A 26747-nucleotide genomic window follows, 5' to 3' on the forward strand; every position below is an offset into this window, starting at 1 on the left:
TTCCTACTGAAACGTTGGCCAGCCTTTCTGAGGCACCTTATCCCTGTTTACAAACTTTATGCCACAGTGTGCTATTCCATCTATAATACCCCGTCTTGATTTTGGACTATAATGCCTAGCTTATATTTTAGTTGTAAATTATCGCTCTATAAGCCTGACACTTTTAAATTATTTGTTCTTCATCTTTAGATTCAGATTGTTTCCACTGTACTTATTGTTATTGGAAGTTACGTAATTGCCCGGACGTAAAGTACTGACTATATACGAGAACTTTTTAGAGAACCGCTCTGTTTAAGTTTCTTGCCTGCGTTTGTCGTTTCTGCTGCAACTACTGTCATCTTCGCTAAATATTAGGGCCGACTAACTGACAGCTGAAAAAACACACTTTCTTGTTAAATTGTTGCACATCGTGACGCAACAATAAGAGTACACCTCAGATGCAACAAAATACAAAGGCACACATGGTGAAGTTGATAAGAAATTCCAGGACAGCACCAAAAGGATGTTTCTTAGTTCGAATAGTTTGTGTTTTCGGTGTACACATGCGCGGCATAGTTTAGCCGCTAACGCGGAAAACGAAATCCAGCTACTCTCGAGGCAAGGCATTGCAATGCACGCTTGTACCTACACCAAAAGTCGCGAAATGTAGCGCATCTAAACTTCAGTAGCTCCCACCATGAAATAGGCAAAACATCCAAGTATTGTTATATTGCAAACTGCATTCATTAGAAACTCAGCAAAAATGTATCTCAAAACAGAACTAAAGCACTACGGTTTGATTACGCGTGGTGGCGCTGCAAGAGTATACAATGTTGTCTTTGATTACAACTGGTGAGCATTCGGCGGTTTTTTATGCCTCACGTGTTGTGCTCATGAAGAAGGTCCTTTAGCACTGTTTGAAGCCTTTTAACAAGTTCATTTGAAGAGGTATTATATTAGTCATATTTTAAGATTAATACAATTTTTAGGAACTTGCCTGTGGCATGAAGAATAATTATACTACTTGAGCTAGATCCTACGAGCCCCATTTCCGCAAGAAATCAAAAGAAATATCCCAGAATATTCACAAGCCTTCCTGAATCAATATTTAAAGTAATTCCTTTAGGACACGAATTGCAATTTACATATTCTAGCCGTCCATTTGACAGACGTATCTACTTGGAACAAATTTCGACGATTACACCGCTTTCAAGATATTCATTGCCAAGGTTTTCGGGTAAATTCGTTTGTGTTCTATTTAATTATGAGCATCACTGCATAGAAAAGTGTTGCGTCAAAAAGTAAATGAAACAACAAAGCATTCTTACCATAAGTTTCAGAGTGCTTACCTCAAAACTGGTGCTAGCTTCAAAATTCCTCCTAGAAAGTCGCCTTGTGATATCACGGGCTTCAATTCGTACATTGCAGTATGTGTATGTGCTAATCTAATTAGATGCGACATCTACGCGCTCGATTAGATGTAGTATCTCCGACTCTTTGGCTGCTAGTACAACATAAACGAGTAGGAGAGCAACATTCGGGACACAGAAGGAAGTGGACGGAAGCATTGATTATCAATCATTTTTACCGCCCATTCAGAATATATGCACGGGCGTAAAATAAAAGAATACGGTTGATAGTCCACGCTGGCAGTGTTCAGCAAGCTTTTTCAACCGACGTTACATCTCCTAATTTGGACTTGTGCTTGACACAGCTGTACTGCAGATTTAATACGTTTTGTTAAATACCAGTGTTATTTTTTGTGTGCGAAACGCGGCCTTATATGAAATTTAGGGAGCAAGGATTCATGTTTATGAGTAGGAATACATAGATATGCCTTAGATTACAGTTTATTCCTTAGGTTTTTTAGTTAAGAGGTGGTGTTGCCTCAATTTCTTGCTACTGTGTTAAGGGCCAACATCTAACATTTTGAGATGGCTGCTGCGAACAAGGCGTAGTGTTTCCCTTGCCATTTGCCAAATGTAAATGTCTCAGTGTATTTGACATCTCTTTGCTTCAAATGTTTTGTTGCGATAGTGATTATATAAAGCGCTGGGCGCATTTCCGCCATCGGCGTCGCCGTGAGGTTGTGTACAAAGTCCAAGGGCGACAAAATCGCCGCCAGGCGCCGTGGGTGAGCCGGCCATTGGTGGTCAATCTCGCAAACGCAACGGATGAAAGCGGTGACGAAGCGCTCCGCCTTCCGTGGCACGGAGTAGAGAGGGGAGCGCGTTCTACTGAAGGTGGCCAGGGTGGCCGTGTGCGCCCGGCCGGGCCGCGGTATCTTGAGGGCACTCGGCGGCGTCGGACGTTCTTCGCACTTGCTCCGCGGATGTTCCCGCAATTCTGCGCACCATCACCATCATCCCACTCACAACCAATTTTATCGTGATCGCCAAGTTGTGTGCTTTACCCGGATACCACTATCGTCCAGATGGGCTCATTTTCGACACTTCTAGCGACTGTTTTCTCTCCCGGCTACCACGCCGCCTCGCTAGGCCTTGTCTCATTACGCCTAGCGCCCCTCGTCGTGGCCTTCAGCCCGACGATGGCAGCAGCCACAAAGGTTACGTTCTACGACCCTGCCTCAATGCAAGTGCTTAGGATGGAGATTTCCTCGGCCGACCAAGTTATGATCTCGAAGAACGAATACCTCGAAGTTATGGCGAATATCTACAAACGCACGCAAGCGAAGTACAATCCCGCTGATCAGCACCGCGACGCCGCAGCTGACAGCCATTACGCAGCTGCGCAAGGCACACATGCGCGGTGTCCCGCAAACGCCGCGCGGACCTCTGCTTCTTCTTCGTCGGCGAAGCAACGCAAGTGGCGTCCTCGTCAAACTCCTCACCTCTCCCGACACGACTACATCGTGGTCCGAAGCGTCGCATTCCTTGCGACCTCCGAAACTTTTTCCCGGCTGATCGTCTGGGTGATGCAATCCGGGCTTACATGGGTGACTCGACCACCACACAAGTGCAAGTGTGGCCGATCTGGGACCAGAACATCATCATCTGCAGCACCACTGTGCTACCCAAGGCTGAACAACTCCACGGAGATTTCCAGCCGCCGGTGGGGGACCAGCTGCTACCCGTCCGAGGTCACGCCAAGCCTTCTAGGGAAACTTGCAGGGGCGTTATCACCATCAATCCTGCCGAGACCCCTCAAAAGATCAAGTTAGAACTTCACTGGGCCCAAGGGGCGATGCTTGCGGCTCGTAAACGTGTTGACTCGACTGCGGCCGTCATTACCTTCGAGGGCACGAAGTTCCTCCACTTCCTCTTTTATCACTGCGAGGCGACGTGCCTTCGCCGTATAACAAGACAATGCAGGCCTGTCGTGAGTGTGGTACCATAGGCCACCGGCCATCTCTGGGCCCTCACCCCCACCCCGACCACTGTACACAGTGCGGGATCCTTGCTCCCGAAGGCCTCACCGACCAAGATTGCAACCCCAAGTGCCTACTCTGTCACGGTGCTCACGAGACCGAGGCCAGAGGCTGCACGTGCAAATACCGGAAGCCCACGTCGCCCTCGCCACATCCTCGAGGGCACATGTTACCACCACTCCACGACAAGAAGGGCTCCCGTCCGAAACAGCCTGGCTCCCAGTGCCCGGTAGAAACCCAAGAATCTGTGCCACTCGATGTCTCGATGGCGCTACCACTGGTGAGTAGTTGGGCAGAAATCGCTGCTCCCAAGCCTCTCTCATCCTCACCTAGTGCTTTCCCTCCCCTGAACTTGCGGCCCTCCGCAAGCAGAACGCGGACCTTCAGCGACAAATTGCTTTACTGGCTCGGGAGGTTGCAACCTTGCAACAGTGAATTTTGCAGGCGCCTGGCCCAGCCGTCTCTACCCAGACGGGCCCGCTGACCGCCCCCCACAAGCATAGCCCTCAGGCGGCGCCCACACCGAGTACTCACCCGGCTACCGTAGCTAAGTCTCCTCTGCCCATTGATTCAACTTCGCCCCTCGAGGAGCGCGTCTACCGCCTTGACAATCTGCTCCTCCACCACACTTCCACTTTTTCCGTTCAACACATTGTAGTTGAGATAGTGCAGAGTATTGAGGCCTGGGCGATAACTCAGTTTAAATCCAAAACATGACGGTCCCACTCTACCTCGCGAAGTAGTGTGTGTCGGTTCCGATCCCCGGCGCAGCAAGGTGGCCACCACGACCTCTACACAAGGCAACTCGGCTTCCATCCCCCTTCCAGTCTCCCAAGGCTCCGAACAGGGCATGCAGGATGACATAAAATCTAGGACATTCATGATGACCACCAACCGTGCACCCCATTCAAATCTGCCGTCTCGCTTCGATATCGTACAGTGGAACACCATTAGTTTCGGGAACAGGCGAAAGCGCTCACACAGTTATGAATTTCTGCACTCACTTCACTCAAAACCGGCCGTCTTGGCGCTCCAGGAATCTGGCTCAACCCTTTCCAGCTACTGCCCCTATGGAGGCGGCACCACCACTTGCCTCTTCGTGCACAAGATGTACACGGCGGTTCATATCGATCTCGATCTAGACATCCCGTATGACTACGGCATGGTCTCAGTGCTCCCACAGCGGAGGGGCGAACCGTCCGTTCACCTTATGATCGTGTATTGCCCCCCTCACTTTTCGGGGGTCTCTTTCACACAACTATTCCATCAGGCCTTGCGTACAGCGGCCCGTCAACCCCTGGTGATAGTCAGCGAGTTTAATTGCCCCAGCCCTCACAGGGGCTACCGCTACGAAAAGAACCGAAGCCGACAGATTAAGAAGCTCATCTCCTCGCCTAGTGCCACGCGGCTTACCGATCAGGTACATCCCACACGTCGTGGTAATTCAATGTCGCGTGACACTTGCCCGGACCTCTCCCTCACCCGTAACATCCGCGATCCTACGTGGGAGAATCTCGATGAAACCCTCGCTAGCGATCATTTTCTGCTCCGCATTGCCTTCACACTGCGACAGATAATGCGCCAACAGTGGGCTCAGGCTCGTCTTACCGACTGGACCACGTTCAGATCTCAACCCTTCCCCCCGATTCCTGATTCAGACGAATACGTGGCGTAACTATCCTATGCCCTACATACGGAACGAGAGCACACTCAGACCCTTGCCACCTCTAAGTTCACTCTTGCTATCGACCCGCATCTCCTCCACCTCTGGGATGCTCACCACGGCCCATACGCCATTGGCGGCGAAACGAGCTGAACCGCAAACTCCGCTCCCGTATCGAAGTGCTTACCACACAAGCGGCTGCAAATTCTGTGCAGCTTGCCGATTCGAATTGGACCAGCACCTGCACGAAGGCAGCAGGCCAGATGTTCGTGAGCTCCAAGAGCACGTGGCGACTCTTCTGGAGCCTTCTGCACCCCTCCACCACACGTGGAGAAACACAGCGTCAACACCTTCGCGCTTTGCATGCCTATCAGGGCACAGCAAACAACTCGCGAAGGATCTCTGCGACCGATACATTTGTCGCAAGCTCGACCCCGTGGCCCCGGAATACGCATATTCTGGTTCCCCCAACTCCAACCTCGACGCTCCATACACGCTTTTCGGCTTGCGGGCTGCGCTGGCGAGAATGCAACGGGGCAAGACTCCCGGCCGGGATGGCATCACAGTGTCGCTCCTAGCCAATCTCCCCGACCAGGCTCTTTTGTCGCTGCTCCAGCTTATTAACTCGATATGGGACGGCTCGCTACTCCCATCAGAATGGACCACATCGCTGGTCACATTCATGCCGAAGCCGGGCAAGCCGGTTAGCCTTATGCACCTCAGACCATGGCCATGGCTATGACCATCTCTCTCACCTCTGGCGCCGGCAAACTCATGCAAACTATGGTCCGCGACCACCTTCCGTCTTCCTGCAGGCGAGGGGAATCTTTGCCGACACGATGTTTGGCTTTCACCAGCATCTGTTGGCACAGGACCTCTTGCTACAGCTCCACCACGATGTCACAGAGTACACTACTATGTGTCAAAATGACAAAGCCGTTCTCGCTCTCGATCTTCGGGGCGCGTTCAACAATGTCAAACATAGTAGCATTCTGGCTAACATTTCCCCCACAGACTGGGGACAGAAAACTCAACTACATCGACGCTTTTCTTTCTCATCCCGCCGTCGTCATCCGCCTCGATTGCACTGAACACTGCCCGTACCCACTAGGCACACGGGGTACACCTCAAGGAGCAGTATTGTCACCTCTGCTCTTCAACTTGGCCGTGCTGAAGCTCCCCTCCCTCCTGCACAAGGTCGATGGGATACACCATGCGCTCTGTGTTGACGATATTACAATTTGTACCAACACTGGCTCTCTGGCTCAAATCGAGGAACGCCTATAACAGGCGGCCCTTCTAGTGGACACTTACACCGCTTCTTGTGGCCTACAGTGTTCTCCATCCAAATCGGCCCCCCTATCAGTCTCCCGCCTACCGCCATCCCCAGATTTCTCTTCCGTCCGTCCGGCCCCGTCCCGTCGGTCCTGGACCTTCGGACTCTCGGGGTGCACCTATTGTCCTCCCTGAACCCTAAGTGTACTATAGCTGCTCTCCGGTGCACCAGCAAAAAAGTTTAGGCGTATGATTCGGTGGGTCTCTAGCAAGCGTGGCGGCCTCTGAGGGACTCAGTCCCTCCAGTTGGCCCAAGCGTTTGTGACAAGTCGGGAACTCTACGCATCACCATACCTTCGCCTGCGTGGTCACCACAGACACCATCTGGATATTCTTCTCCGCTCCGTGTGCAAGCGAGCACTGGACCTCCCCATCACTATTTCCAATCGCCGATTTGCGGCACTGGGGTTGCACAACTCCTTCGCGGAGCTGCGGGAAGCCCATCGCGTCAATCAGCTCACTCGTCTGCTATACAGACTTGGCTTCAACACAATTTCTAAACCAGTCCCTCCTTCCCCGATACCGGAACTCTGGCGCCAGAAGCTATGGGTGAAGCCACTCCCCCGCAACATGAATCCCGAAGAACACCCCGGTCGTAAGCAAGCGCGTGGCGCTTCCCTTCAGGCGCTCCACTCCGAACGCCCCGGCGTATTCTACGTAGACGGCTCGGGCTCCTCCCCATCAGGTCACTTCACGGCCGCTGTGATCACCGAGGGTCATCACGTCGATGGCCTCTCATTCACAGCCGACACTGTTACTCATGCAGAGGAGGTTGTCATCGCTTTGGCCGCCTCCCACCCCACCACTCGCAGTATCTTGACAGATTCGCGTTCTGCCTGTTCTTGATATATCCACGGTTCCATCGCCCCGCTGGCTGCTAGTCTCCTTCGGGGCGCCTCCTGGCGCTTCAACCCTCACTCCATCAGAATAGTCTGGATCCCAGGCCACAGGGCCACACAGGTCTTCGCGGCAACGAGGCGGTGAATGCCGCTGCCCGCGCTTCTTTCCTCTTGGCCGCTGCCCCTTCATGTCCTGAGTCGGATCCTGGCAACTCTAGCCTCACACACTACAGTGCTATTCTGGATTATTATCACACTTAGCGCCGACTCTACCCTGACCATGCACGCGGTTTGGCCAAAGCTGACGAACGACTACTAGCCCGGCCGTCACCCGACACTTCATGCCGGAAATCTCAGGCACGTGCCCGACTTGTCAGGTCCTTGCCGATACCTTTCACGTTGTGGCTTCGTGCCCCACCACTGCACTTCCCTTCTCATCGCCTTTCTCCATCCCTACTAGAGAGGCTTGGAAGGAGTACCTGCTCGGCTGCTCTACCTTGGAAGCTCAACGTTCCTGGGTGGCGCGGAACAGGGCAGCAGCCATCTCCGATCGCGTCCCGGACTAGGGTCTGCCACTCAGGCGCACAACAAGCAATTCTCTTATTAACGTGATGAATAAAATGTTTCTACCGCCACCACCGGTATCTTGAAAGCCATCTGCGATGAGTACAGAGTTTGCAATGCACTCTGTTATCGCGGTGTAGTTCATGCCGATAGGAGCGTCCGCTCAAAGTACAATTCACTCGCTGCTGCTGCGGTATTTCCTGGCTGCAGCGTTGTGACATCGAGTTTCCGTGGTCATTGAGGGATAGATATTGATGTTCGCTTGGGCATGGGTGACACCATGCTTGCAAATTTAGTTAGTATGTCTGTGTTTACAAGTTTATACGGCCGATACATCTACTATCCTTACTTCGTATAGCTCTCCACTAATAGTTATCGCAATCGACGCTTCGCGTATTGGGTGAAACGGGAACTTTTAAAGCGAAAGTTTCTTTGCCTCTTCCTTCAACTTTCCCACTGCTACTGCTTCTGCTGCAGCTGCGGCGGTTGCTGAACGGCACGCTTCGGCTGCTGCTGTATGGCACGCTGCTAACGCCGGCCACTTCATGACGTAGTTGCGCCGCATGCCACCAATGCCGGTCGCTTCGGGACGTGGTCGAGACGTAGCCATGTCACAAAAACAAATAAGGCGTGACGCTTGTTTATGAGTTGTCATTCTCAAAAGGCATAGAAATAACTTTGTAAAGAATGTAAGACAAGGTATGCGCCACATGGTGGGCGTGTGGTTCAGAATGATTATTCGCCAAGCGACGCCCGCGGCGTCGACACTGGATTGTCTTCCACACGGGGCCCTTAACACTGTCGCGTTAGTACATGACTGGAGTATGGCACCAGAGAAGCTCGTGTCAAGATTTACGCCGCGTCACTTCTGCACAATTACCTCTGTACACCTAAATAAGCGTGTCCCCGATGAAATGCTGTGTAAGAGCTGCCGCGCTTGTCTCCGTGCTCAACCGCAACAGCAACAACAGTAGAGGCAGGAAGTGGAGAGAATGTTAGCGAGGGAATAGAGAAAGATAGAGAGGAGGCAGTCTTGTGAGCTACAACGCTACGACCCAGAATGACACTGAAGCTTCTAATTAGTGCTAACGAAACGAAGGCTCCATAAAGCGTCGAGCGGAGCAGGAACAAACAGAAGCGAAGCAGGCAAGGTAACATTACACAACCCGCCACGACTATCGCATGCCATCAATGTATCAGCGCCAAATAACGTCAATGAACGCAAACAGCAAACAAAGTTTCGCTCACATCGATTCCCGCAGTGCGTGGGATCGGCATATTTTTTTTATCTGTTTCTAAATACTACGCCATCATAAATCGTGTTTTCCGCGATAAGGGCCAATCCATTGAAACCCTTTAGAATAGCACAATTAGTGACAAGGCAAGGGAAAGAGGCGCTGTAATGAGAGGTAAACCATTGAGGTAAGCCATCATAGGCAAGCCAAACATTGAGCGAACCTAAACGAACTAAATGAAAGACCACATTTAGGCTCCCGTTCCTAGTTGCCGTTGCCGATTCCACGGAATGGAGGAAAAGTTTGAATGGAATTCAAAACTCAATAAAGCACCTCTTCTTGAAGGACAATAATGTCACTGCGTACTGGCGGGCAAGGACACAGTAGCAAATATATTAATGACAAAACTAACTTTTGTTCGTGAACTTGTGCCCCTGAAAACAAGTGGCATCCAAAGCACTAGAATTGCGGTGAACGCAGTCGACGATAATCGGGAATCTGGTCTGCGGGTCAAGAGCGTCAGCTCTCATAAATGACTCGTCGAAAGTTTCAGAGTAATCGCTGGTGCCTGCGTGTCTTCCAGGTACTACGCAATTCGCAACAGGCAACAGATAGAACGACCGATAACATTTGAGAAGCTTGTTATACACGCAGGCGCGTCCTCACCAAGCGATAAGTTAACCATTTCTTTGTCGGTTAAAAGCGGTAACCCGAGAAAGATAAACAAGTACACGTGTCGATAAAATACAAGCTTCTAATGGCAAACAGTGATATGCTTGTTCTAGAATTCGAGTAGGAGGGATCAAATCGAATTCACGAACTGGTGGCCCTGAAGTGCATGCCCTTACGTGCTTCAGAATTACAGTCACTGCTTTTAAGACCTAACGTTTTTTCGTATCAGCTTTTAAATGACACTAAATACACATGCATATTACAGCAGACTTGCGTGGTCCTGTAGAAGTCCAACCAATCCAATTAAATTACACACAAAAATACCAAAGATGTTCTAATTAAAACTATAAACGCAAGAAATTCGGGGAAAATTGCAGTTAATCTCTCCCGTATTTCTGCTAAATTTATACTTTGTAAAACACCAAGTTCTCTAAGGACAATGTGAAAGCTGAAAATGGAAGTGTGGCACTTTCAGACACGTGGGGAATGATTTTATTTCGCATGATCAATTTGATATATAATGCCTTTAACGCGGCAAAGGAAAATGCGGTAGCTTTCCGCCCATGTTCGCTCAACTTGATCTTGGTGGCATTGGTTATCAGGTCAAGGCTATTTGGGAGAGCATTGCGCGGCTTGTAAAACGCTCATAACGCTCCTTACCACTTGTATATGTAATTAAATTCAAAGAACTGAATTAGGGGCGCTGTAAAATAAGGCAATTCTATTCTGATTTTATTCTAATCTGCTGACTTGAAGTTTACGTAAACGCCTACGCAAGCATGGTTGGTGACACGGAGCATGCTTGAGTAGTCCAATCAAGTGCCGTTCTTTGTGATGCAAGGTGAATTTTGTTTGAATTCAAAGCGAATAACGTTACCTACCATTAAATATTTTCCTTGTCTGATTTCCCAACCAGAGGTGAGTAGTGCGCAAAAGTGGAGATGGTTTCGGCGGGGCTAAGCCAGCACAGTGAAAGTAGATTACCGGGTGAGGAAAGGAGTGCCGGCTTCTCCAATCGCTACGCTTCCCCTTGCTTTGTTCGTGGATTGCGGCGATCTGGCACGGGGCGCTAAATAAACTGCCAGGATAAGTGCTCAGTGAAGAAGAGTTGGCAGAACGATCTCATATACATGTGAAGAGGGATCGACATTGTTATGCAGTCACAAGCAATTTCTAATAAATTTATTGAAATCCATTTTGAACGGCAAATACAAGTAGGCAGCGCCAGAGCGATTCACGGACAGCCATCTCTCAGTCCTTTTGGAACGAATGCCCTTCTTTCCAAAATTTGTTTTCAGTGTTCGGCATATTACAACGTTTCGAGGGCGCACACGTCACTGAAATGGTGTGTTTACGCGGTTTGTGACGTCGTATGACCGGCAGGCGATGGGGGTATGGCCCAAAAACTTTTGACGAATAGCGAAAGGCTAATGACAACAAAGGCGTGAAAACAACACAATTTTGCTTTGTGGTTGGTCTGTTTATGCACAATGGGTGTGCGGATGTTGTTTTGAAATAAGTGGCTTTCACGGATATTGCGAAGTGGCATAATCAACCAAGCTAGTGGACGTGACCTGTATTTGTTTAAGCACACGCCGAAAGCTGACAGAAACGAAATAGAAGCATATTTTGTATAGCTTTACGTGTAAGCGCCGTAACCCACACACCTTGAAATATGCTGTTACGTTACCAATAATGTACCCCTTAGTATCTTCAGCTATTAAGAAAATGATTCAAGCAGTTCACCGAGGAAAGCGGAGAAACAAAGCACAATCTCCGAATCACACACGATGATGGCGAAACGAATGAGTGCTTACTACATATGTGTAACGCTCCTACTCATGTCACTGACGGGAAAATGTCGGTGCCCATTGCAGGGCAACGCAAGGTATGGCAAGGTATGCAAGGTAATGCAGAGTTCTCGGCACACTAGGAAATGTAGCTAAAAATATGTAGACCCCACGCATTGTGGGAATCGACGTAAGCGAAGCTTTGTTTGTGGTTCGTGTTCATTGTCGTTATTTGGTGGTGGCACATTGAAGGCATACGACAGCCATGACGGGATGTTAAATGTTATCTTACCTTCTTCACTTCTGTTAGTTGTTCTTATTCCGCTCGACGCTATATGCGAGCCTTCCTCTCGTCGGCACTATCTGCACTCTGCGGCGCCATTCTGCGTTGTGGCGTTGTAGCTCACAAAACTGTCTCCTCTCTCTCTTTGTTCCTTCGCTAACGTTCTTGCCACCTTCTCCATCTACTGTAGTTGCTCTTGCAGGTGAGCACAGAGACAAGCGTGGGCGCTCCCGCACAGCATTTCTGAAGTGTCATGCCTGGTTGGGCATCCAGACGGCATTGTGCTTATGCGACGTGGCGTAAACATTGAGACGAGCTTGTCTGGTGGTCGTTCCTTTGAGCCACACTTCCGTCATGTACTAACGCTATAACGTTAAGAGCCCCGTGTCGAAGAAAAGCTGACGTGTCGCTTGGCGAATAATAATTCTCAACCACAACCGCGAAGGCCCTCCACGTGGCGCTTATCTTGTCTTACATACTTTACAAAGTTATTCCTCTTAATTTTGAGAATGACAGCTTATCAAGAAATATAACGAAACAAAACACCGACAGCGCATGCCTTTTGTGTTTTTGTGACATGGCCACGTCTCGACCATGTCCTGATGCGGCCGACGTTAGTGGCGTGCATCTCAACTTCGTCCTGACGTGGCCTGCGTTAGCCGTGTGCTGGGCAGTACCAACCGCAGCAGCCCGCCGCAGCAGCAGTTGCAGCAGTGGGAAAGTTGAAGATAGAGGCAAGGAAGTCTTCGTTTTAAAAGGAGGAAGAGGAAGTCTCAAGCTAGCGGAGTGGCTTCCGAGGGGCTCCGCGAATTTGGCCGTTTTCGGCAGTCTTTCGATCTTGCTTTCTTGGCTTTATGCTTAATCGACGACGGAACACGAGAGGACCACGAGGATACCATTTTTTTTTCTGCGAGAGAGACACGATTTTGTCCATTGTTGGACTTTGTTCAGCGCAGCACGCAGCTGAGTGGAGCCTAACGGCACTCAGCCTACTGCGGCCGACCGGGCCCGCGACGTCCCCAGCGGAGGATTGTTTGCCGCTTGTAGTCGCGCGAAAGCTGTGAATCATGGTTATTGTAGAAGGAAGGATTACACCTGGGAGGAATCTTTAGTACCAGGGCAATGGTATGCCAGCGAAGGAAGAAGATAGGTCTGCTAGAGAAGAGCGGACAGAAAACTGCGAAACAGCGAGCCCAGGACATGCAAGAAAGCAGGAAAATGGCGGCTGAGTCGTTTGAGCGTCAGCAGACGCGCATTCCAGGCGGAACTGAGAAAATTGTTCTTCGACCACGTGGCGGCCTTATTAAGCTTACCAAATGTGGAACAGCATATCTCACTGACATTATCAAACTGTCGGTGGGGATCAAGTCACACGAAATGAAGGTGGATATAATCACTCCAAATATGAAGCAGCATTCCGTACTCGTCATCACTACCTGTGCAGAGTGGAAGCTGAAGTACGCGGGCGTTAAACACCTCATGTGGAGTCTTTCGCCCACGTGGCCAGCCCCGAGCACTGAGGCAAGGGAGTCATCCACGGAATTGCGGTTGGATACTCTATCGAAGAAATGCTGTACCAGCTAGAGAGCAAGGATAACCCCGAGATTCGAGGCGTCCGCACATTGGTCAAAGATTCATAATCGACCTTCATTCTCTTCGAGTATAAAGAAGTGCCAAGATTTATCTGATCGGGGCATCGCAGAGATGCCAGCTGTACTGAAAAAATACGAAGTGTGCGTCGCCTGTGCCAACTCGGGCATCGCACTGACGTGTGTCCGGGCCCGACGAACGTCAAGTGTCGTGGCTACCGCCTCGAGAATCCGTGAAGTTGAACACAAGTGTAAGCTGAAATGACAGCTGTGGGGCGAAGGCCATGCCGTTAGAGACCCCAAGTGTCGAGAACTCTTCGGCACTCCCTACGAAGTCAAGAAGCGACAGTAGGACAAGATGGCACAAGCAGTGACGAATGTGAGAGACATCAGAGCCGACAACGCGAACTCAAAGGGGGAAAAGACTTCAACTTCCACGAGGACTCTTTCCCAAAACTGGAAACGAATCAGGGCAGACCATCGCCACCACCCAGAGGATGATCCGGTTCCCGTACCAGGAGCCAGTCCAGGGTGCGCTCGAGCTCAAGGGCCCCTGCCAACCCAGGAAGACAAGGTAGGAGCAAGGAGCGTAAGGGTGTGAATTTCGCGGGCAAGGTCTCCCAGGAGAGTAATCAGAGAGATAAACGGGACTGGGAAATCGAGGAATTAAAGAAAATGATCGAAAAAATTAACGGGGATAGTCCAATCGCAACATCAAAAATCCAAAACCCAAAGAAACCGCAGAGGTAGGCTACCCCTCCTCCGCAACCCATTAGACAGGCGCCCCTCCACAACCCCCCCCCCCCCCCCCCCCCAGCGGCATGTGCACAGCCGCAAGGAGAAGATAAGATGCTCATAGAGGCGTCCCTCCAGCCACCGACGAAACGCGAAATTCAAGACGCCGACCCTTTGGAGGCTATGCAAAGCTTGGATAGATTAGAGGCCAAGATGAATGAATTTATTAACCATATCAACATCCAAATTCAAGCTGTCCTCGGGGCAGTTCAGATGCTCCGCGCCCGCAGCAAGGTGAACGCCCTCGCGATATCGCCGACTACCTCGCCGCTACTCAGTGGAGCTCTCGACGACCGTCGCGTTCACCATCACCAGGCCGCTACCTGTCGCCACAGCGCCGACCATACACTGGCCCAGCCCGGGGCCAGTCAGCGAGCCCGTATTCGGAAAACTGAAAGCAGCAACCGATGGAGGTGCGGTTGCTGTTCGTTGAACTGACAAAGATCCTCCGCCGCCGACGAAGACACCGAAGAAACTACCTCGACGACATAACGACACGCCACCGTCCCGGCGAAGTCTGGAAGCAAAGAATACGACGACGAAAGGTGACCTGACGACGCGACGTTCCAGCTTCAGTTCAACATGACGCAGCCGTGATCCGACGCCAAAACCCAACTGCAACACCAGACAAAGAACCACCGACCTCGACGTACTTCTCGACGGCCACGCAGTCACTGCCTTAGTCGACACAGGGGCCGATTACTCCATAATGAGTGGACACATCGCCGCCCAGTTGAAGAAGGTTAAGACTGCATGGAAGGGCCTCCAAATTCGGACCGCTGGAGGACACCTCATTACGCCAACTGGAATCTGCACGGCAAGAATAACCGTTCGTGATCGGACTTACCCAGCACCTCCACCAGATGTCACGTGGTCGTGACGTCAAAGAACACAGTAGCAATACTGTGAAACACAAAACTAACTTTTATTGGGCGAACCTGTGCCCACAAAAGAGGCTACACTTATAGCACAACGATAGCGGCGAACACGGTCGGCGATCGTCGAAAATCTGCTCAGCGGGTCAAGCGCGTCGGCTTTTATACATCAATCGTCGAATGTTCCAGACTAATCGTTGGTACCCGCGGGGCTTCCACAAAGTTCTACACTATTCGAGTGAGGCGATGAAATCAGATAACATAAGGTTCGGCGACAACAGACAGCCGGGTAGAAGCATCGATAACTTTCCAGAAACTTCGGATACATGCAGGCGCGTCCCGCGCTATGCGATTACATTTGTTAGGCGGCGAAACGTGGTCGCCCGATAGAGATAAGTGCACGTGTCAATATCTAATTGGCTCACAAGAGGCGCGAAGCCCGGCTCAAGTGTAGATGGATTCGATGGGGCCGAGCCACTGCACTGAATATCGATAACCGGATGAATAGGCTGGTGCCGGCGTCTGCGATAGGTTCGCCTTCTCTTACTTAGGGGTGCTATTCTCGACACGCATGGTGGCTGCACGGCCGCCATTATCCGCCATGTTGACTCTCTGATTGGCTGTGGCGAGCTCACGTGCCTTGAAATTTGTGCCGGGAAACGGAAATTTTGCGAAATGTCATTTTGCGTTTTCATCAAGATGACGAAACGTGACGTGGAGCTGCAAATTTTATGGACTAATACATTTTTGGGTCCTTGGCAGATATATTGTGATGTTAGCGCTTCAAAAAGAATGTGAGCGGTAGCGTGCAGAAGCCAGTGCAATGCATCTGCAATTGCGCGAATATGTGCTGGCGATCCAAGATATGCGCCATGCCAGCTTGCTGATTGGCTGAAGGAATATCTCGTGAGGAGCGTCACAGGAAGGGCTGTTTCGTAAACGTCATTTTGACGATGCGTGACGTTGCGCTGGGCCGCCATTGCGGAGATTTTCCGCCATAATTTTTGCTGCGACGAGCCGCGCGAATTATGCTAATGAGCAGCCATATGCAATGACAGCCGAGAGGAATGCGTATCGCCACATTTTCCCCGCCGTTTGGCGCCACGAAAATATTTTGTTCATAACGCGTGCTCATAGTATTTGCATCGCTCTCGGGTAGTGTTGGCATTTGTGTTTGGGGCCATCATTTTTTAAAAGAACGAGTTTATACGAAATAAGATTGGTTGAACATAGCAAACTTTCGGAAATGTTGTCCACTTTTCACTGCAGCATTTGTATTGTAATCAAGATTAATGCCTTTTCGCACAATCAAAAGTTATGAGAACGGCCTCTTTCTAATTTATAAAAAGAAATGTACGCAAGGCGGCGCCTTGAAGTTTCCTCCCGCACCAGCGAAATGAACAAGAGATGGCAGCGCCGGCGCTTGCGTCGCGCTAGTGGATATCTCTGGCGCGCGCAACGCTATCGGTGATATTCGGCCGTTTCTCAGCCAGCCGAGTCGGGCTGAGTCACTTGCGTTTCACGAAATAGCGATAACGTGGCCGAACGTGCGCGCATCACCACTGGTAGGTCGCGTATGTTGTCTCAAGCAAGAAAACAAGCGCGTTGGCGCCAACATGCGATGACTCATTCCATTTTCCGGGGACACGCATCCTAGCTATTGAAGCAGACGACGGCTTGTACGCAGCAGACGACGGAAGCGAGAAGCGTTTTCGACGGAATCATCATATGCTTTGAGATAGCTGCTTTATTTTTACTGCGGAGGAAAACTGTTTTGCTTTACTGATAACGCTACATTCAGTGCCTTCATTTTAGTTTCTTAGGCGAAACGTCAAGTTGGCGTCACGTTACGTAAGCAAAACTGGGCCACCAGCGCCATTTTGTTTGCGTCGCGCCTACGTCATGCATCGAAGAAAATGGCAGAATGTCCAGAATAGCGCCCTAGTTTGGGGCGGCTTGTCAACAGTCGCGGCGGCATGCAACGAAAGCTTAAGAATGACGCTGAAACTGACCCTCAGCAAAGAAGAATTGGCAGAACGAGGTCGTAAACGTGCGGAAAGTTCTCGAAAACGTTACACGGCCACGCAAAAAAATTATTACACACAAATGCACTCATGCTCTACGGCAGGAGCGAGTAGCCAGTGCTGGAGTGATCGGCGGCAGCCATCTTTTATTCCTTTCCGAACGGGGCAACCTGCGGCTATTCAGAAGAAAATCCAGTTTTTTTCAGCATATTAATGCATCTTTAAAGCGTAAATGTCACTTTGACGCGGTATGTTATTGTGGTTTTGCGACGTCGCGTGAGAGGCAGGTGAAGTGGGTGCAGCCCGAAAACTTTTGACCAATAGCCGAAGGCTAAAGGCAAAAAGGCGTCGAATCAGAAATAACCATTTTTGTTTTGTTCGGTCAAATTATGCATAATCAGTGTGTACATGTCATATCAGATGGGGAGCTATCGCGGTTTTCGTGACGTCGCGTGATAGACAGCTTAAGTGGGCGTGGTCCAAAAAAGTTGTTGACCAATCGCGGTGGGCTGATTGCAGAATGGGAATACCTTTACGTTATAGCGCCCCTTATTCGGCCGTCGAAAGCTTGTTCCGGTCCGCCACCGACAGCATAGTAGATTACGCGGCCGAGAGAGGCCTAGCGTGCTCGCCGCAGCAATCACAATTTTTATTTACAATCCGAAGCACTTAAGGTGCAAGACACCGTCAAAGATTGTAATTAAAGTGGTGAATAATGAGGTACCGATTATCGAGCAAATCAGAATCTTGGGCCTGATTCTCCACTCGCACGGGCATAATGACGAGACCGTCAGGAGGCTGCAGATCACGTGATGCAGAACCTGAGCCTACTTAAGTGAGTGGCCAGCAAAGGCCGAGGGTTAAAGGAGAAAAATTTGATTAAAGTAACACAGGCGTACATATTCAGCCGAATGAGCTACGCAACGTCACATCTCGATTGGAAAGTGGTGCAAAGAGAAAAGATTGATTCTCTAATGAGAAAATGCGTAAAAAGAGCGCTGGGACTGCGTATGCATACATCCACAGAGAGACTGATCGCTCTAGGGGTGCGCAACACATGGGCAGAACTGGCAGAAGCGCTGCGAACCTGTCGAATTGAGAGACTTAGCACCACGAGGACAGGAAGAGCCATATTGACCATAGTTGTAATATATCCGGATAGAGGCCCCACCCAAAAAGTGGAGGTAGATAGGGGAATCAGAAAAAATCTGATTATTCCCCCCCCCCCTGCCGAAATACATGCACCCTGAACATAACAAAGACAGGAAGCAAAAAGGAGCCGAAGCATTACAAATTAGATTCGGTGAAATTTCGGAACATGAGGTGGCCTATGTAGATAGGGCAGGAGGTGGCGGATGGTTTTACGGTGGCAATGGCCGTCAGCGGGCGGAGTAATTTCGTGACAACTGCCACTCTGCGCGGGCGGAGCAAAGAAGTTGCCGAGGAAATTGCGATCGCGTTAGCTTGCGCTGGAACTAACGCGAAATTTGTGATCAGTTACAGCAAAACTGCCCCACAACTTTTTAGCAAGGGAAGGATCTCGCCCTTAGCCGCCAGAATCCAAGGCCAGAGAAAGTTTTACAGAAAAATTCAAATAGTTTCGACTCCGGTGCTCGAAACTTTCCACGGCAACGAGGCGGCCCACGATTTGGCTCAAGATCGCTACCGCCCAGCCGCTAGGGGGCCGCTCGATGACCGAGGGAGTGGAGAACGCATACTAAAATATCGGGAGATCACGCAGCATTATAGATTGGCTCGTAAACTGGTATCCCTACGAGATCCAAAATTAAACACCAGACGATAGTCGCGTGGAGACGACTGCAAAATTATACGTATCTGCACCCGGTTACGGCGAACCACATGTTCCCCGAGGCCAGGAACAAAAAGTGTAATCTTTGTTGGGCGAGAGGGACCCTCGACCACATAATATAGGAATGCCCGTACTCTCCCGGGAGGACACACAATATAGGTGATAGGGACACCTGGAAAACCCTCCTGCGCAGCTCGGACTCTGAGCTCTAGCTGCGCCTCGTCCAACTGGCTGAAGAAGCTGCTGGGACACAATACCTCCCAGCCTGCATCTGAGGCGGCGGCACCCGCCCCCTGACTTGCGTGTCGGGGGGTGGGTAGATCACCTTATCCGTTGGAAAATAAAGTTTATTCTATCGATCTATCGCTTTAAAAGCAACAAGACATTTTCAAGCACTTGCTAAGGAATTTCAGAAAGCTGCATTTGATCCATCTGTGTTTGTAATGGCGTACAAATTAGCTATAGCGCTCGCTCCAATTTCCTGAAATTCGCTGAAAAAGCGGTCTGCTTGACGGCTTCTTAGAGCTTTTCAGCTATTTGTAGCTTTCGACGTTAGCTATACTCCGCTTACCTGCGAAACCAATGAAGAACATTTTTGCCGGCATTTGTACAGATAACTTCTAACTAATATTAGATAACAATTTGTTCCTCCATGCATCAAATGCCTAGCTTTTTGGCGTAACTATAATCACTGAACCCTTTTGTTTCGCATGACAACAAAAGTTGCGGTATTAGAAAAAAGTGTATCTCTCTCTTGCTATCTCTATATAGGCTTTGGGGACATCAGAACGGATCTACCTGACGAAGAGCGGCCACAATAATGGAGAGCTTAAATGCATGTACTGGGAACAAAACTCGATGCACAACAGAACTTACGATTTTTATCAGTGGTACCGAAAAAGACAGCAAACGTAAGTTACAAGAAATATGTATCAGTCAAAGCACGAAAAATTGTAAACAAATCTGTGTTGCTCACAGGCTTGAAATTACAGGCACCACTAATTTTATAATATGATCCCTGAAATTTCCGGTAATGCCTGTGATTAATGTCACCCCATACACAAGTACGTGCCAAGAACTCACCCGGAGGAAGACATGATTGCCAACACTTTCATGCAAAATGCAACATTTCGTATTGCCAGCTAAATGCTAGCAAACTGAATTGAAACTCGGAACCTCACTGCATATATTTTTGTTTTTGCTTTCTTTACCTTGCTTTCACCTATTTCAAGAAAGTTACAATGCTTTAACCAGCCTACGTTTCCACGATTTTGATTTCTGATACTTCTATTTTCACTATTGCCAAAGCATGCAAGAAATTGTGTTAGCACGCTGTACATTCGAAACGCAATGTTCTTTTACTTCTCTGAAAGCCTAAATGGATTGTTCGGCAGGTCAAATTGATTTGCCTACCTCAACAAACTTGCAAAAGAACTAGCCAGATTTTCACGAAGGGGAAGCATTGACGTCAATAGCGACGTTCAGCGTTGCAACGTCTGAGAAGGCTGGCCTGGTAAAGAATGTGGCAGTGGCGTTAGAGGCATCACATCTGCATAGCAAGTGAGATGAGGTCGAAGGGAAACCATTGTCATCGTGTGAAGAACGGATTAAATTATTGTAGGCTTGCGCTCACTCTAACGAAAGTGTGGTGCTTTATGTGCACAGAGAGCGATAGTACCATTTGATGAAAGTCAGAAATTTTATCCGGCGTATACACTTCGCTGACATGCTACTCTGCATTACGAAGAGAATTGGGGAGAAAATGAGAGAAGCAGATGAGGGCAAAAAAAAGGGATAAGTTTAAAAATTGACGCTGAATTTTCTGACTCACGGGCAACGGCGTGGAATGGTAGAGTCCTTTAGTGTATGCACCATCCTACAATGAGGTGCATGAAGGTGACAGAGTAGAAATAAAGTGTGTCGAGATGGCCAATACTTTTTACGTAAGTAAATAAAATATTCATCGCAAGCCTCTGCGGCGGAAAGAAGGCTGAAGGACCTAAGGCACAGTCAAACCACAAATGTCTTTCTGTAAATGAATGCATGCAATGTTCATAGGACGCATGCTCGTTGGTTTACGCTCAACACTCAAACAGGATATGCTCTACGGTTTTATATGAGCCACAGTTTTTGCAGTGTGGGCTTCTCACTTGACCGAAGCGGTACCTTAAGCCATTCCCATAGGCGGTGTTCATGCACAACATCATGATACTCACGCAGCTGATCGGCAGGAACCCTATTGCGAGTCCCCACAAGACCCATGCCATCTGTGAACGGCATAACGCTGTTCAGGCGCCGACACAGCCGAGTGAGCTTAGCATGGCGATGTTTCCATTTGGGTTTGACGGTTTTAGCGAAAAGCACTGCACAGCTTTGTACGCCTTCCAGGCGTGTGCCCTGCATACACAGCCGAAAGCGGGGCAGCGCTCCAATCCTACGCTACTCGACTGTGCGTATAATTCGTATTGAAATAATAAACTGCATGCAAATTTCTGACTCTTTCTGACTTTTTCAAAGAAATTGATACCAATAGACTTCGCCATGGATCAATATTAAAGTAAACAGTGACATGTGGCAGAAGAGACGCAAACTGTCATCATCAACATGGACGATAAATGTTCGATACTACCAAGCGCATTGCAGTGCTAAATGAGCTAGCTTTTTGGAGCGAAAAGCTTAGAAAATGCGCGTAGAGTAAGGCAAAAAACGCTGTTGTTTTGAATGCGAAGCAACCCTGAAGGCAACCTTCTTGCAGAAAAATAATGCTTGAAATAAAAATATGCTTGCACTTAAGTCTCGGCTTGCACTTTAATAAATCGAGCCTCATTTCGCACCAACCAGGCAGATGGGGATCAACCTAAGCGAATAAATGGATCATAGTGCCTACCGACTGAAAAACACCGCAAATTATAGAGCAGCCGAAATATAGAAATTCTCCGCCAAAAATACCGTGCTTACAGCAAGTGCCCCGGAAGACACCCGAGAAAAGATAACCAACATTTTGCCCCAGGAATACACCGAAAGTAACGGCTAGGTGCGTGCGATTATTCGAAATTTTCGAAAAACAAATTAAATAATGTCCTATTTGATTCAGTCTTGGAATCGAATGGTCCTGTTCGTAAATGCGATTACATTTGGAACACTTTTCGATTATTTCAACATGTCAACTTTGCGAAAATAATCATAAAATTGGAACGAAAGTACGGTAAATTTCTACCCTCTGCGGGCATAGTATAGACATAAAATATGAGAAATTGCGTAGTGGAGCATGCTATGCCACTTATGTAGTCATACTATATAGGCTGTACATCTAGCAATCGTGCTATCTGATGAGCCCTGAGCATTCGAACAAACTGAGTGCTTGCCTCTAATGCTCCATGTGTGGTTTTAATAAAGGTTCATAACGTACTGCGTAGTGGCAAAACCTTGCTAACATGAAGAATAATGGCATGTGAAAATTGCTTTACATAATTGAGATGATTGCAGTTCATTATTCGAAAACTATTCGATAACTATTCAATATTCAATTCTATTCGCTTCTGGCATTATCCGTTCGATTCGTATTCAATTCAGGCTCAAAAATCTCGATTCGCAAAGCCCTAGTGACTGCTTTTACAGCAGAATTTAGCGAAATGATTCTGCAATAAACTAGACAAGTCACAAAAAAAAATTGCTGCGGTTGAACGCGGTTAAACCAGGTTTGTCGAGCGATAGCATGGTTTTGCTTGCTTTGAGAAAGAACACAGACCCTGTGCGGCGCCTTCAGCAACTAATTTGCACCACAAGACAACACACAAACGCTACTCGGCGTTGTAGCAGCCGCTGGTGAATTGACCTCCATGCCGCGTCTCGCTTCGACGTGAACTAAGCGTCGAGGACTAAGCGACGTGAACTAAGCTACCAGGACTCGGCGCACTTTGTACGCATCGCAGGTCGCATTCAAGTTTTGCGTGCCGACGCAGCGTACGGAGCAGCCGCTGGTAGTGGCAGGCTAAAGCCCAGTTTATCCTTGGCTGAGATTTACGGAACCATGCGCCTTCTCGGATTGTACCTGGAGTACTAGAGCTACCGCTCTAAAGGTCTTACCATCCGCACGAAATACAAAACGCCTAAATGAGACCCTCACGGAAATATTAGAAATGTACTATAGTCAATTGCAATGTGACCTGCAACACCGGTAGCCGTGGTCGAAAGGGCTCTCAGTCTGTACGGCTGCTCTAACACAGGATAAGTTCCAGACCTAAGCACAGCTTCAATTAGCGGTATTTATTTAGCCGCTATTTCGCCTGTCAGAGCCGCCGCGCAGCCCTGGAGGCCCTTACGCCACTAACAAGGTTGTTGCGAGTCATATTGCACGCGGCTCTACGTCGACATGGACTACACTATGCCATCCTGCCATAATTTTTGACCTCGATGTGGCAGCACAGGATACAACGCAGGTTATGCCATTCAGAATTGTTTCAAGAGAGAACCTGGTAGCCACTATTTACAGTATGCTTCTGAACGTCAGTGTCGAAGGCAATCATGACGTTGCTGCTTTACTGCGGCGCCACTAAGGACTACGCCATCGCACCCTTACGTGCATCATGAACCAGCAATAAATCCACTGCTGACACCACATTCCTAGGCAGCGTTGTTTGGAGTACAGGGCCGGTAACCATGTTTAGGTTTGGACGCCCATACGCTGACTTGACATCAGCGAAAAACTTCAGTGAAACTTTTTTCAGGCCGCACGTCATGCTTTGATATGTTGGCGCCTAGGACTATTGCATTGTATATGACGCCATCACGCAGTCACCATGGTGCCGCGATCGACCTGAAGTCGTCCACCTACTGGGCCTTGAGCCATCCTACGCGTGCGGATAAACTGTGCGATATTGAAGTCTTATTCGTATTGTCAGTTTAGTTTTTTAATGTACTTTAATGTTTTTCCCTTTCATGTTCGGTTTGCAGCATGGGGCCATGACTTTAAGAGGAAGCTTTAGCTCGGGCCGAGCGCCGATGCGGCCTATTGACATACATCTAAAACGCAAAAAAACGTTTTTTGTGACATAACCCCCCCCCCCCCCCCCCCGACCGAGTTTAAGGAAAGTCGTTGCATTTGAGAGAGGCAACTAAATTCTAGTGGCTATTTCATGCGGAATTTTTATTTAGGAAGTGAATTTTGTTAAAAAGCTTTTCAAAAGTCATAAAGTATGAAAACATTGAAGTACGGAGTTTCCAAATTATTAGCTCTCTATCATAAGAGATATCGAGGTTCTGTAAACGGCACCCATTAGATCATCGAAAGTGGACAAATTTCATATGTCATCGTATATCTTACGTGAATTTGTTAGGATATGTATGGGATTAGTGAGTTGAGAGTGACGAAACACTGCGGAGGAGCGGCAGCTCCAAACACCATCCAGTGGCCGACAAGGAAGGTGATGTTGGCGGGAGAGGGCACGAGTGGCCGGACGAGGGAGAAAGAGGATCAACCAATCAGTGGTGGGCACGAAACCACGGGTACGGAGAACGAGCAGACAGAAGGGCACGAAACTGCAACGCTGTGGGAAGAGATCGCTTGGGAACGGAGGTTCGAAGATCGCTATTGTGGAGGTCGGGGTCGTCGAGGTTCAGACCCGAACCCGAGAGCCTCAACAGAACCAGGACGACCCCTGTTGTCCCTGGAGAGATCCCCCGGGCGTAGGGCTCGGCTATTTCTGCTGCACCTGCTGCTGTCGGCGTTTTGGCTCCTCGTACTAATCGTGAGCCGCCGCTAGGAGAGCAGAGGTCACCTCGGGGTGACCAGAGGCCGGGAGTTAAGCTGGTGAGAGGCGCCACGGCGGAACCGCGAGCCAAAGAACCAGTACGTGCGCCGCTCAGCTTTAGCGGTCGCACTTGGAAGACTTTCCACTTCGACAGCCTTGGACTCGGACGCCCGGGGATGGTTCTACCGTGGGCCCACGTCCCTTGTGTGCCACTGCCCGCCACACCACCACCGCTGTCAACGAAAGTACCAGTGCATGCTGGCAACGCACTACCCGATTAAATAAGACTCTAAGTTTCTTTGCATTATTTCTTCTAGACCGAGAGCAGGTTGAACCTCTCGTGTGGGCTAGCGCGGTTAGTTGTACTTTTTGTTTACTTTTTGTGTGCTGTTTAGTGTTCTCGTTTTCGTTTTATTGCAATGAATGTTAAGTTTGTTTTTGGTGAAAAATGGCTTCGTCTTTCCTGAACACAGGCTCTGCCTCAGTTTAACAACACGCACCCAAGGAACCTGACATCACAGACCACAAGGGTTCAGAAAAAGCTGTATTTTCATATTACTATCTTTTTTTAATTCATATGTAACATATAAATTTTGTCCGCTTTATATGTACTATTATATACAATTCACGGAATTGTGATATCATTTTTCATTGATGAGTTACAGAGTTGTAAACTTGATAGTTTATTTTCAATAATATTTTCATTTTTGAGAATTTTTAATAAAAAGTTTACGATCTAAATGAAAAATTCGAAACAGACCGTCACTTGATTTCATGTTTTTCTTTTAAATGCAACAAACCTCGCCAAATTTGTTGCAGTAGTTGCCGGGATTAAGGAACTCTCTTTTTACATGTATTTCGATTGGAGCACCCGAGCTAAAGCTTCCTCTTGAAGATGTGGAACTGACGCGCGTACATTGTTTGTAATGTTTAAGCAACTCTTTTTGACCAGCTAACCACTGCTATAATGCTTTCGCTCAGCGCAAAACGTGCTTTTTTTTATCAGAACTGTTTTCTTTATTCTTTATTCAGTGAGTACCCCGCTTTGCCAGAAAGGCGTTACAGCAGGGGGGTTACAGGGCTAAATAAAACACTTCTTCATCTATACAGCACACTTGCGTCTCTTGCAGCCGGTTCCAATCTCTTATAGTCATCACAAAGAAGGAATTGTAAAACATAGTTGTCCTTGCACGGTAGTCTTTCACTTTGTATCGGTGATCATTTCGACTGGATATGTAATCACGTGTTGTCGCTAATTCTATAGCGAAAGAATATTTTCTGTGATTAGATTTCAGCGAAGCAAATACTGATGCACAGCGCTCAGCAATTAAAACACGATACTCGGAGCGTACGGATTGCGGCCTTATTGTTTGGCGTTGTTGCGTCACTCAGCAAACGCATTATTCTATACAATGAAAGTGAGCGGCTGCGTGACACATTGTGACTAAATTTTGTGCCCCAGCGATCAGCTAGGGCTTACCGGTAGTAAAAGAAGGGCCACCTGGCGACCTGGCGCTTAGCACTGTGAAGTATGGTTCTCTGTTAAGGAAACATGAAAAACTTCGGCTTCCAATTTTCCGGCACCCTAGCTGCAAGTGGCTGCGGGAGCAATGTCAGTGCACTGCACAAGTGTATGAAAAGGAGTCAGAGTTGTCAACCAGAAGTTATCTCCTGCCAATCCAGGTGATTGTACTTTTGCGAGAGAGGAAAATTGGGACATGCCCTGCCCTTGTGTGTTCCCTGCACTGACCCTTTCTGTACATTATAGAACGTACACGAGCACGAGATATAACACCACAATTTACGATGAATCATGTTTAAACAGCCGACGCGATTCACCGTTAGAATACATTTCGACAACCTACTATTGCGATTATTGCTGTCGCTGTACTCAAAGTGCAACTTTCTTGGGGGGGGGGGGGGGGCACATGTTCTCTCCACTAAAAGTTCACTCCTTAAATCCCGCATTTGTAAATGCTTTACTTTTAAGGTCCAGGACAATTGGATAATATTTTGCAAGTTGTACTTGTCACCGCTCTTCCTGAATACTATTGTGTCAACTGTGGAGCCAGTACAATATCGTCTCCAAAATATTATTGATCTTACATTTCAATATATACAGATGTTAGCACATTTCAAACAGGCCGAGGAAATAG

General features: G+C 48.6%; 1 long non-coding RNA gene across 1 annotated transcript in view; it reads left to right on the forward strand.

Moving 5' to 3' along the window:
* LOC140214124 (uncharacterized) overlaps nucleotides 1-26747 on the forward strand; it is a 76899-nt gene that overhangs the window by 15382 nt on the left and 34770 nt on the right. The window contains exon 2 of the long non-coding RNA XR_011891057.1: nucleotides 19613-19752. This is a non-coding gene — a long non-coding RNA (uncharacterized lncRNA). The remainder of the gene's footprint in view (nucleotides 1-19612; nucleotides 19753-26747) is intronic.

This window comes from Dermacentor andersoni, chromosome 11, assembly GCF_023375885.2.
Source record: "Dermacentor andersoni chromosome 11, qqDerAnde1_hic_scaffold, whole genome shotgun sequence".
Taxonomy (NCBI): domain Eukaryota; kingdom Metazoa; phylum Arthropoda; class Arachnida; order Ixodida; family Ixodidae; genus Dermacentor; species Dermacentor andersoni.